The 11078-nt window shown below is 46.5% G+C and overlaps 1 non-coding gene across 1 annotated transcript; it reads left to right on the plus strand.

The window, feature by feature from the left end:
* The first annotated feature begins 9416 nt into the window (after positions 1 to 9416).
* trnak-cuu (transfer RNA lysine (anticodon CUU)) lies at positions 9417 to 9489 on the plus strand. The gene has a single exon. It is a non-coding gene; the product is annotated as a tRNA-Lys (tRNA).
* The last annotated feature ends 1589 nt before the right edge of the window (positions 9490 to 11078 follow it).

Here is an 11078-nt window from a genome sequence, read left to right on the forward strand (position 1 = left end):
CATCCTACATCTCCGCCTCGCTGGACAACAGCAGATTGAAGCCGAAAACAACCCATCGACTAATCGCTCGTCCCCAGCTCCAGAGGGAGTGAGGCCGAGACTGTCATGTATTCAACCAGCATTGTAACCCATGTATAATCTGACCTAAGTTGTACACTGCGAGAACATTGACCACTAGGTGGTGAACTTGTGGGAGACAATCCTAACCTGGATCTTCAGGTGTAAAAGGGGAAGCTCCACCCACTTCCATCACTTGAGTGCTAAGGAATAAAGGACAGGTCACAGACTGACCTTCTCTGAAGCATGGGCATCGTGTGCATTTACACTGTATAGTAAGGACGTATCAATGGCGACGAGAAACTGGGATTTAATCCACGCGAGCATGGCCACGAGCAGAACTGACGAGAGGTACTGTGTTAAGCAATGGTTGGGACAGAGATTCAACATTGTTAAAGCATCACACACTTCTCCAGGCAGCCAAGGGCAGTCAGGCATGCCCCAATATGTAGCCGAACCCAGAGGGGGAGTTCGACAGAGACAATGGTAAGCTGAACGGCGATTCACGTCATTGCAAGGGACAATGCGGCCAGTAATGGGGCCATCAACACCTGTTAATGGTGCACTCAAGGACAATCACGGGGCAGTCAGTGACGATCGACTGGCAAGAGACATTTTGTTTCCAACAGCAGCTCATGTTGGAGTCGTGCATGCACACACTCAGCCGGAGTTTGCAGAGATGAGCAAAATACCTGCAGAAATTGCAGAAATGGACACTGGGGGAAATCGCTGGAAGCTAAAGTTCAGCGAGTTCATGTGCAGCATGTATACAGTTCATCCACAAGGACGCCACCGATAATGATGAAAGTGCTCCTCAATGGCATCCCAGTATCAGTGGCGCTAGACACGTGGGCCAGCCAGTCCCTGATGGGTATCAAATAGCTCAAAAGGTTGTGGGCGTCCAAGGACAGGAGGCCAAAATTAAAATTATTGCCGATTGACGCACAGCTGCGAACATACACAAATGACATCATTCCGGTGCTAGGCAGCGCCATGGTAGTCGTGACCCAAAAAGTTTGCTGTCATGAACTGGAAATGGGACGATGTCAATGCAATTTCCTCTGTGGAGCGAGTATCATGCTCACAGATCCTGGACAAATTTGACTCATTATTTCAACCCGGCATTGGCACTTTCATAGGGGCCAAGGTAGTGATTCACATAAACACGGACGCCAGGCCAGTACACCACAAGACCAGGGCGGAGCCGTACGTGATGCGGGAAAAGATAGAAGGCGAATTGGACTGCCTGCTAAGGGAAGGCATCATATCGCCAGTCGAATTCAGTGACTGAGCGAGCCCGATTGTGCCGGTGCTCAAGGCGGATGGGTCGGTCAGGATATGTGGTGATTGCAAGGCCACCATCAATTGGGTGTCACTACAAGACCAGTACCCGCTACTGATAGCGGAGGACCTCTTTGCGACTATATCCGGTGGCAAACTTTTTTCAAAATTAGACCTGTCCTCAGCTTACATGACCCAGGAGCTGGCGAGTGAGTCGAAGAAGCTGACCACCGTCACGACACACAAGGGGTTGTTTGAGTACAACAGATGTCCGTTCGGGATTCGCTCGGTTGCCACGATCTTCCAATGAAATATGGAAAGCCTCCTCAAGTCGATTCCAGGGATGGTGCTTTTTCAGGTCATCTTCATCACGGGTTACGATACTGAAGAAAACCTCCACAATCTGTAGGAGGTGCTACGCAGACTGTACCGGATAGGGCTGCGACTGGAAAATGCGAAGTGCGTCTTCCTAGCTCCAGAGGTTGAATTCCTGGGGAGCAGGGTAGCAGCAGACGGGATCAGCCCAACTGCCTCCAAAACGGAAGCGATCCAGAGAGCACCCAGATCCCGTAACACGACGGAGCTGCGTTCGTTCCTGGGGCTCCTGAACTATTTTGTTAACTTTCTTCCAAATTGAGCATGCTGCGAGAGCCGCGACACATGCTCCTACGCAAAGGTCGCGCATGTGTCTGGGGGGACAGCCAGGAAAGGGCTTTAATAGAGAACGCAATTTTTTATGTTGCAACACTCTGTTAACGCTATATGACCCATGTAAGAAACTTGTGTTAACGTGCGATGCGTCGTCCTATGGTGTCGGGTGTGTGTTGCAGCATGTCACTGCCAAGGGTCAGTTACAGCCGGTAGCTTAGGTCTCCAGAAGTCTGTCCCAGGCAGAAAGGGGCTATGGGATGGTAGAAAATGAGGCGCTCGCATGTGTACATGCGGTTAAGAAAATGGATCAGTCCCTGTTTGGCAGGAAATTTGAGCTGGAGAGAGATCACAAACCCCTAACGTCCCTTTTGTCCGACAACAAGGCCATAAATGCAAACGCATCGGCCCGCATACAGAGGTGGGCACTCACGTTAGCCGCCTATCACTACACAATTCGGCGCAGACCGGGCACCGAAAACTGCGCCGATGCACTCAGCAGGCTCCCACTAGCCACCACTGAGGGGGCTACCGAGCATGGTGCTGAGATGGTCATGGCTGTTGAAGCTTTCGAAAGCGAAGGCTCACCCGTGACAGCCCGTCAGATTAAAGTCTAGACAAATAGAGACCCGCTATTGTCTCTGGTCAATAAATGTGTCCTGAATGGGGACTGGGCAGCCCCGTACAGGGCACGCCCTGAGGAAGTTAAACTATTCCACAGGCGCAGGGATGAACTCTCGATTCAGGCCGATTGCCTACTGTGGGGAAACCGCGTAAAAACCACATGGGCAGAGAGCTGTTCATCAGAGAACTCCACAATGAGCACCCGGGCATTGTCATGAGGAAGGCAATTGCCAAATCACACATTTGATGTCCAGGGATAGACGCAGATCTGGAACTTTGTGTTCGCAGGTGCAACACGTTTGCCCAACTGGGTAATGCGCCCAGGGAAGCCCCCCTTAGCCCCTGGTCCTGGCCCACCAAGCCTTGGGCACGCATCCATGAGGACTACGCAGGTCCTTACAAAAATGTTTTTGGTTTTAGTCGACGCCTACTCCATAAGAAACATAAGAAACATAAGAATTAGGAACAGGAGTAGGCCATCTAGCCCCTCGAGCCTGCTCCGCCATTCAACAAGATCATGGCTGATCTGGCCGTGGACTCAGCTCCACGTACCCGCCCGCTCCCCGTAACCCTTAATTCCCTTAGTGGTTAAATATCTATCCATCTGTGACTTGAATACATTCAATGAGTTCCCCTCAACTGCTTCCTTGTGCAGATAATTCCACAGATTCACAACCCTCTGGGAGAAGAAATTCCTTCTCAACTCGGTTTTAAATTGGCTCCCCCGTATTTTGAGGCTGTGCCTCCTAGTTCTAGTCTCCCCTGCCAGTGGAAACAACCTCTCTGCCTCTATCTTGTCTATCCCTTTCATTATTTTAAATGTTTCTATGAGATCACCCCTCATCCTTCTGAACTCCACCGAGTAAAGACCCAGTCTCCTCAATCTATCATCATAAGGTAATCCCCTCATCTGCTGAATGAGCCGAGTGAATCATCTCTGTATCCCCTCCAAAGCCAGTATATCCTTCCTTAAGTAAGGTGACCAAAACTGCACGCTGTACTCCAGGTGCGGCCTCACGAATACACTGTACAGTTGCAGCAGGACCTCCCTGCTTTTGTACTCCATCCCTCTCGCAATGAAAGCGAACATTCCATTCACCTTCCTGATTACCTGCTGCACCAGCAAACTAACTTTTTGGGATTCATGCACAAGGACCCCCAGGTCCCTCTGCACCGCAGCATGTTGTAATTTCTCCCTATTCAAATAATATTCCCTTTTACTGTATTTTTTCCCAAGGTGGATGACCTCACACTTTCCGACATTGTATTCCAGCTGCAAAACCTTAGCCCATTCGCTTAACCTATCCTAATTTCTTTGCAGCCTCTCTGTGTCCTCTGCACAACCCGCTTTCCCACTAATCTTCGTGTCATCTGCAAATTTTGTTACACTACACTCTGTCCCCTCTTCCAGGTCATCTATGTATATTGCAAATAGTTGAGGTCCCAGCACCGATCCCTGTGGCACACCACTAACCACCGATTTCCAACCTGAAAAGCACCCATTTATCCCGACTCTCTGCTTTCTGTTCGCCAGCCAATTCTCGATCCATGCTAATACATATCCTCTGAGTCCGCGTACCTCTATCTTCGAAAGTAACCTTTTGTGTAGTACCTTATCGAATGCCTTTTGGAAATCTAAATACACCACATCCATCGGTATACCTCTATCCATCATGCTCGTTATATCCTCAAAGAATTCCAGTAAATTAGTTCAACATGATTTCCCCTTCATGAATCCATGCTGTGACTGCTCGATTGCACTAAGCCTATCTAGATGTCCCGCTATTTCTTCCTTAATGATAGTTTCAAACATTTTCCCCACGAGAGATGTTAAACTAACCGGCCTATAGTTACCTGCCTTTTTTCTGCCCCTTTTTTAAACAGAGGCGTTACATTAGCTGCTTTCCGATCCGCTGGTACCTCCCCAGAGTCCATAGAATTTTGGAAGATTATAGCCAATGCATCTGCTATAACTTCCGCCATCTCTTTTAAAAACCTGGGATGCATTTCATCCGGACCAGGGAACTTGTCTACCTTGAGTCCCATTACCCTGTCCAGCACTACCCGCCTAGTGATAGTGATTGTCTCAAGGTCCTCCCTTCCCACATTCCTGTAACCAGCAATTTCTGGCATGGTTTTTGTGTCTTCCAAAGCAAAATAATTGTTTAAGATCTCAGCCATTTCCACATTTCCCATTTTTAAATCCCCCTTCTCATCTTCTGAGAGACCAACATTTACTTTAGTCACTCTTTGCCGTTTTATATATGGGTAAACGCTTTTACTATCTGTTTTTAAGTTTTGCACAAGTTTAATTTAGTAATCTATCTTTCCTTTCTTTATTGCTTTCTTATTTATTGTTTGCTGTCGTTTAAAATTTTCCCAATCTTCTAGTTTCCCACTAACCTTGGCCACCTTATACGCATTGGTTTTTAATTTGATACTCTCCTTTATTTCCTTGGTTATCCACGGCAGGTTATCCCTTCTCTTACTGCCCTTCTTTTTCACTGGAATATATTTTTGTTGTGCATTGTGAAAGAGCTCCTTAAAAGTCCTCTGCTGTTCCTCAATTGTGTCACCGTTTAGTCTGTGTTCCCAACTACTTTAGCCAACTCTGCCCTCATCCCACTGTAGTCCCCTTTGTTTAAGCATAGTACGCTCGTTTGTGACACTATTTCCTCACCCTCAATCTATATTACAAATTCAACCATACAGTGATCACTCATTCCGAGAGGATCTTTTACTAGGAGATCGTTTATTATTCCTGTCTCATTGCACAGGACCAGATCTAAGATAGCTTGCTCCCTTGTCGGTTCTGTAACATATTGTTCTAAGAAACAATCCCGTATGCATTCTATGAATTACTCCTCCAGGCTACCCCGTGCGATTTGATTTGACCAATCAATATGTAGGTTAAAATCCCCCATGATTACTGCCGTTCCTTTTTCACATGTCTCCATTATTCCCTTGATTATTGCCCACCCCACTGTCAAGTTATTAATTGGGGGCATATAAACTACGCCCACCAGTGACTTTTTCCCTTTATTATCTGTAATCTCCACCCACAATGTTTCAAAATTTTATTCATTAGAGCCAATATCATCTCTCACAACTGCCCTAATATCATCCTTTATTAACAGAGCTACCCCACCTCCTTTCCCTTCTTGTCTATCTTTCCGAATTGTCAGCTACCCCTGTATGTTTAATTCCCAGTTTTCACCACCCTGCAACCACGTTTCTGTAATGGGCACAAAATCATAACCATTTGTCATGATTTGTGCCGTCAACTCATTTACTTTATTTTGAATGCTGCGTGCGTTTAGGTAGAGTGTTTAATACTAGTTTTTAAACCATGATTTTTTGTATTGACCCCTCCTGCAGCCCCTTTATATTCATACATATTGTCCCTTCCTATCACCTTGTGATTTACACTTACCCCAGTGCTACTCTGCTCTGTTGCCTCCTGCCTTTTGCATTCTTTCTTGAGGTCCTGTTTATCTGTGCTCTCACCCACTCTAACTAGCTCAGAGCCCTCTCCTGCGTTCTGAACACTCCTCGCATTGAGGCACCGAGCTTTCAGGCTTGCCTTTTTATTACACTTTGACCCTTTAGAATTTTGCTGCACAGTTGCCCTTTTTGGTTTTTGCCTTGGGTTTCTCTGCCCTGCACTTATACTCATCTCCTTTCTGTCTTTTGTTTCTGTCTCCATTTTGTTTCCCTCTGTCTCCCTGCATTGCTTCCCATCCCCATGCCATATTAGTTTAACTCCTCCCCAACAGCATGAGCAAACACTCCCCCTAGGACATTGGTTCCGGACCTGCCCAGGTGCAGCCCGTCTGGTTTGTACTGGTCCCAGCTCCCCCAGAACCGGTTCCAATGCCCCAGGAATTTGAATCCCTCCCTGCTGCACCACTGCTCAAGCCACGTATTCATCTGAGCTATCCTGTAATTCCTACTCTGAATAACACGTGGCACTGGTAGCAATCCCGAGATTACTACTTTTGAGGTCCTACTTTTTAATTTAGCTCCTAGCTCCTTAAATTCATCTCGTAGGACCTCATCCATTTTTTTACCTAAATCTTTTGTACCAATGTGCACCACTACAACTGGCTGTTCACCCTCCATTTTCAGAATGTCCTGCACCCGTTCCGAGACATCCTTGACCCTTGCACCAGGGAGGCAACATACCCTCTGGAGTCTCGGTTGCGGCCTCAGAAACGCCTATCTATTCCCCTTACAATCGAATCCCCTATCACTATCGCTGTCCCACTCTTTTTCCTGCCCTCCTGTGTAGCAGAGCCAGCCACGGTGCAATGAACTTGGCTGCTGCTGCCCTCCCCTGATGAGTCTTCCCTCTCAACATTACTCAATGTGAGGCCAACGTGATATCCGCTACACTGCAGCCCATCAAAGAGCGAGAATCCACTGAATATGACGGATGAGCTCACAAATATCAGGGGCAGTGCAGTCTGGTCAATGTCAAACCCTCCTTTCTTATTCAGCAGTGGCATGAACGGGAGTCAGACGCCACAAAGTTGAATTAAAGACACAAATACAAGCAACACTTGCAAATCTTTCCAGTGTAAAATTCTTTCACTTTATTTGAAATGCTACTGCGTTGAATCTGAAAATGCGCATGTTGGGATTTTATCTTCACTACTGATTGTATTTTGTGTGCATGGTAGGAATAACCGGTGCTGTTAAATTTGAAAATAGTTGCCCCAGATTCGTGGTGTAATCGGCAATCAAGATTTTGAACCAGAAAGCTTTCACACAGTGAGTAAAATGAGATATGCTTTTCGAGTAAAGATGCAAAGCACAGGACAAATGATTGAAGTACGGACTGTTCCTGAGTTAGCATTTGTTTGATTGTGCAAAAGAAGGTGAGGGGTTAATTAATGATGGTTTCCCGTGAAAGCAAGAGAAAACTTTAAGAAGAAACCATACGGTGCATGTCAGGTGAGTGCTGCTTGTGATACGTGGTGGGAATGGACGGAGATTTTAAAGACCCTTGTATTACAGAACCTTCATATAGAGGAACATCTCCAGCACGCTATGTAGGTCTCATGGTGCAACGGTAGTGTGTCTGACTTTAGATCCGAAGGTTACGTGTTTAAATCACGTCGGGGTCACTGTTCGTTCGGATATTGTTCTTCCAGAATTAATATTTCTTTTGCTGTTTGGCAATAACCAGACCCTTGCTCCAAGGTCTGTCTCACTGTTTCCCCGGTGTCAGGCAGAGAATATTTTTTTCTTTAAAAAAATACTTTATTCATATAAAAATTTGTACAGTACATTCAAAAGCAGTTCAGTACATTTAGCTGCGGTCAGTAATCCCACACACTACATTTGGGTTCTGACGGCAGTTCCTGTCGATATATTCCCTTGCTTTTCAGTTCCAGTACAATTCGGTACAATACGGGATACCTTGTAGTACATTCAACAAATTACATCACACGTGTCACTGTACAGTACATGGAATGGGTAACGGTACATTTACACTTTTTTTCAACGTGCATCACGAAACAGACCTTACATTGTACATGGCACTACAGATGTGTTTACAGATCCTGGTGCTCCATGTACACAATAAAGAAGTTACAAGTACGGCCCGAGGGGAGTTTTATATTGATTCCTGGCTCGGGGTTTACCGTGTTAGAAGGGCTTTAAACTGTGGCCCTTCCCCACCCTGCCTTTTCGGCAACTGCACCACTTTTAAGTGCGTCCCTCAGCACGTAATCCTGGATATTGGATTGCGCCAGTCTGCAACACGCAGAGGTGGACATCTCCTTGCTCTGGAAGACCAGCAAGTTTCGGCAAGACCAAAGAGCATCTTTGACTGAGTTGATGGCCCTCCAGCAGCAGATGATGTCTGTCTCGGTGTGTGCCCCTGGGAACAGCCCGTAGAGCACAGAGTCCTGTGTTACGGAGCTGCTTTCTCACAGCTGCGACCCGGGTTCGATTCCCGGTCAGGGATATTGTACTTTTAATTCAAAACCTTATAAAAAAAATAGTTCATCTCTTTTACACATCTTTATGCATCTACTGTGTAAAAAAAATAGAAGCATTGATTTAAACATCATTTATTAATTCATAAAATTCTATTGTCATATGATATATTTTGGTCTGAGCATATGAGGAAATTTTCTCCCGTTCATATTGGGTTTTATTCTGGTAATCTGGTGCTGAAAGTGGAGATGTTTCCGCAGTGTCGCGGTTAACACGTTCGCCTCACACACATATCATCGACACCATCAGAGGCAGTCCCTCGGGATCGAGGAGGACTTGCTTCCACTCCCAAAGTGAATCCTTTGATGGCTGAACAGTCCGATATGAGAGCCACAGATCCTGTTACAGGTGGGACAGACATACGTCGAGGGAAGGGGTCGTTGGGACTGGTGTGCCGCGTGCTCCTTCCGCTGCCTGCGCTTGGTCTCTTCATTATCGTTGCATCGAGCCTCAAAGAGCTCAACGCCCTCCCGGATGGACTTTCTCCAGCTCGGGCTGTCTGCGGCCATGGTCTGCCAGGTGTCAGTGGTGATGTTGCACTTTACCAGGTAGGCTTTGAGGGTGTCCTTGTAACTTTTCCGCTGTCCTCCTTTGGCTCGTTCACCCTGAAGGAGCTCCGCATAAAGACGTAAACATAAACACATACGGATTAGGGGGCCAGAGTTTGCCATTCGGCCCCTCGAGCCTGGTCCACCATTGAAGAAGACCCTGTCAGTTCTTCAACAGCAAGTTTTAACATCTGGGGCAGAGCCAACAGGCGCCTGGCTGCAATGAGTGATAAAAACGTGCGTTGGTCCGAAACCTGGCTAGCTCAGTCGGAAGTGCATGAGACTCTTAATCTCAGGGTCGTGGGTTCGAGCCCCACGTTGGGCGATTTCTTTTCATTTCATGTTGCTTTCATGGAAAACCTCTGACCGAAAAGGCACAAAACAAAAATGTTCCTTTCAAAGTCATTAAACTCCGAAATTTCCACGCCCGCGAATCTCCTGAATCAGATGCCTCTAGTTTTGCTGACTCAATCCATGTCCCTTTGCAATGTTGTGCTCCCACCCACACTATGAAATGTGCCAATAACTTATCGAATCATGGAATGGTTACAGCACGGAAGGCCATTCGGCCCAACGAGCCCGTGCCGACTCTCAGCGAGTTCCACTCCCCCACCCTTTCCCCGTAGCCCTGCAATTGTTTTTCCTTCAGAAACTTATCCAACTCCCGTCTGAAAGATAAGATTGAATTTGCCTCCACCGCCCTTTCAAGACGTGCATCCCAGATCCTAACCACTCGGTGCTAAATGGCCATCTCCTGTTCCTATGGGTGAAGTCTGGGAAACACGAGATCAATTCCTGCCACACTCACAGCCTTCTTAAATATAGCACCTTCATTCTATTCTCGTAAAACCAGCTCCTGACGTTTCGGCCAGCTGTGTCGGTTAAAGCTCTGGTTATATTCCTAAGATTACTTTACCCACAGTGATTCTGTAGTGTAGCGGTTGTCAGTTTTGCCTCACACCCGAAAGGTACCCCGTTCGAGCACGGGTAGAAACATTATTTTGGAGACTATTTTTGCTGTGAAATAAATTGAACAAAATTCGCCCCCGGTTCCTTTTCGCATGAGCACTGAACATTTTAAACCAGTCTCCAACATACAGAGTGATTAAAGTCAGTAAGGGGAGAAAACTTCATCAATGATTCAAAATCCTTAAATAGCTAAAGTTCAGTTATTGAAGTTTCCACTGTCCCTCAGTATCAATTCTACAAAACAACGCTGTCGGTTAATGAATGGGGAATAAAACAAATAATCTTCACCCATCCCCATCCCCCGACACACAGTTTAATTTGTTGCATGTCATTATTTTAAAGATTTTGAATGAAAGATTTACTTTCTGCATCCGGGCTCCCTCTGTGAGCACCGCATCACCAAACGAGCAGGAAACACATTCAAGAGTTTACCACAATTGCTGACATTTCTTAGCTTTTTTCTTGTGTTTTTTCAGCTCTTCGTCCTTTTCAGCTCCTGACTGCGGATATTGCTGTGATTAAACCTGAACACGATGCAATGTCTGTCTCACTGTTTCCCCGGTGTCAGGCAGAGACAAGCCTGCTGCCCTCATTTATTTCATGTGACAGGACACAAAAGTTCAAAATCAACCTGCAAGTGGCCACACAAAGCACTGAATAATCAGGATGGCCGAGCGGTCTAAGGTTCTGTGTTCAGGTCACTGTCTCCTCTGAAGATGTGGGTTCATGTCTTCTTTCTGATATATTTTTTGAACCAAAAACTAATGTGCGATAAAATGGAACAAGAGCAGTCCGGTGTGCATTGTCACATGATGCAAGCTACCTCGGACCCGGACCAAAGCCCCAGACGCCGAGCACATGCTCAGGAAAACCATGGGGGAGAGAATATCCCGGTCATTGGTCCTTATAGTAACACTGAACAAGTGTCCGGTCTGAAACATTCCA

The sequence above is a fragment of the Pristiophorus japonicus genome, unplaced genomic scaffold, assembly GCF_044704955.1.
Source record: "Pristiophorus japonicus isolate sPriJap1 unplaced genomic scaffold, sPriJap1.hap1 HAP1_SCAFFOLD_113, whole genome shotgun sequence".
In the NCBI taxonomy this organism is placed as follows: domain Eukaryota; kingdom Metazoa; phylum Chordata; class Chondrichthyes; family Pristiophoridae; genus Pristiophorus; species Pristiophorus japonicus.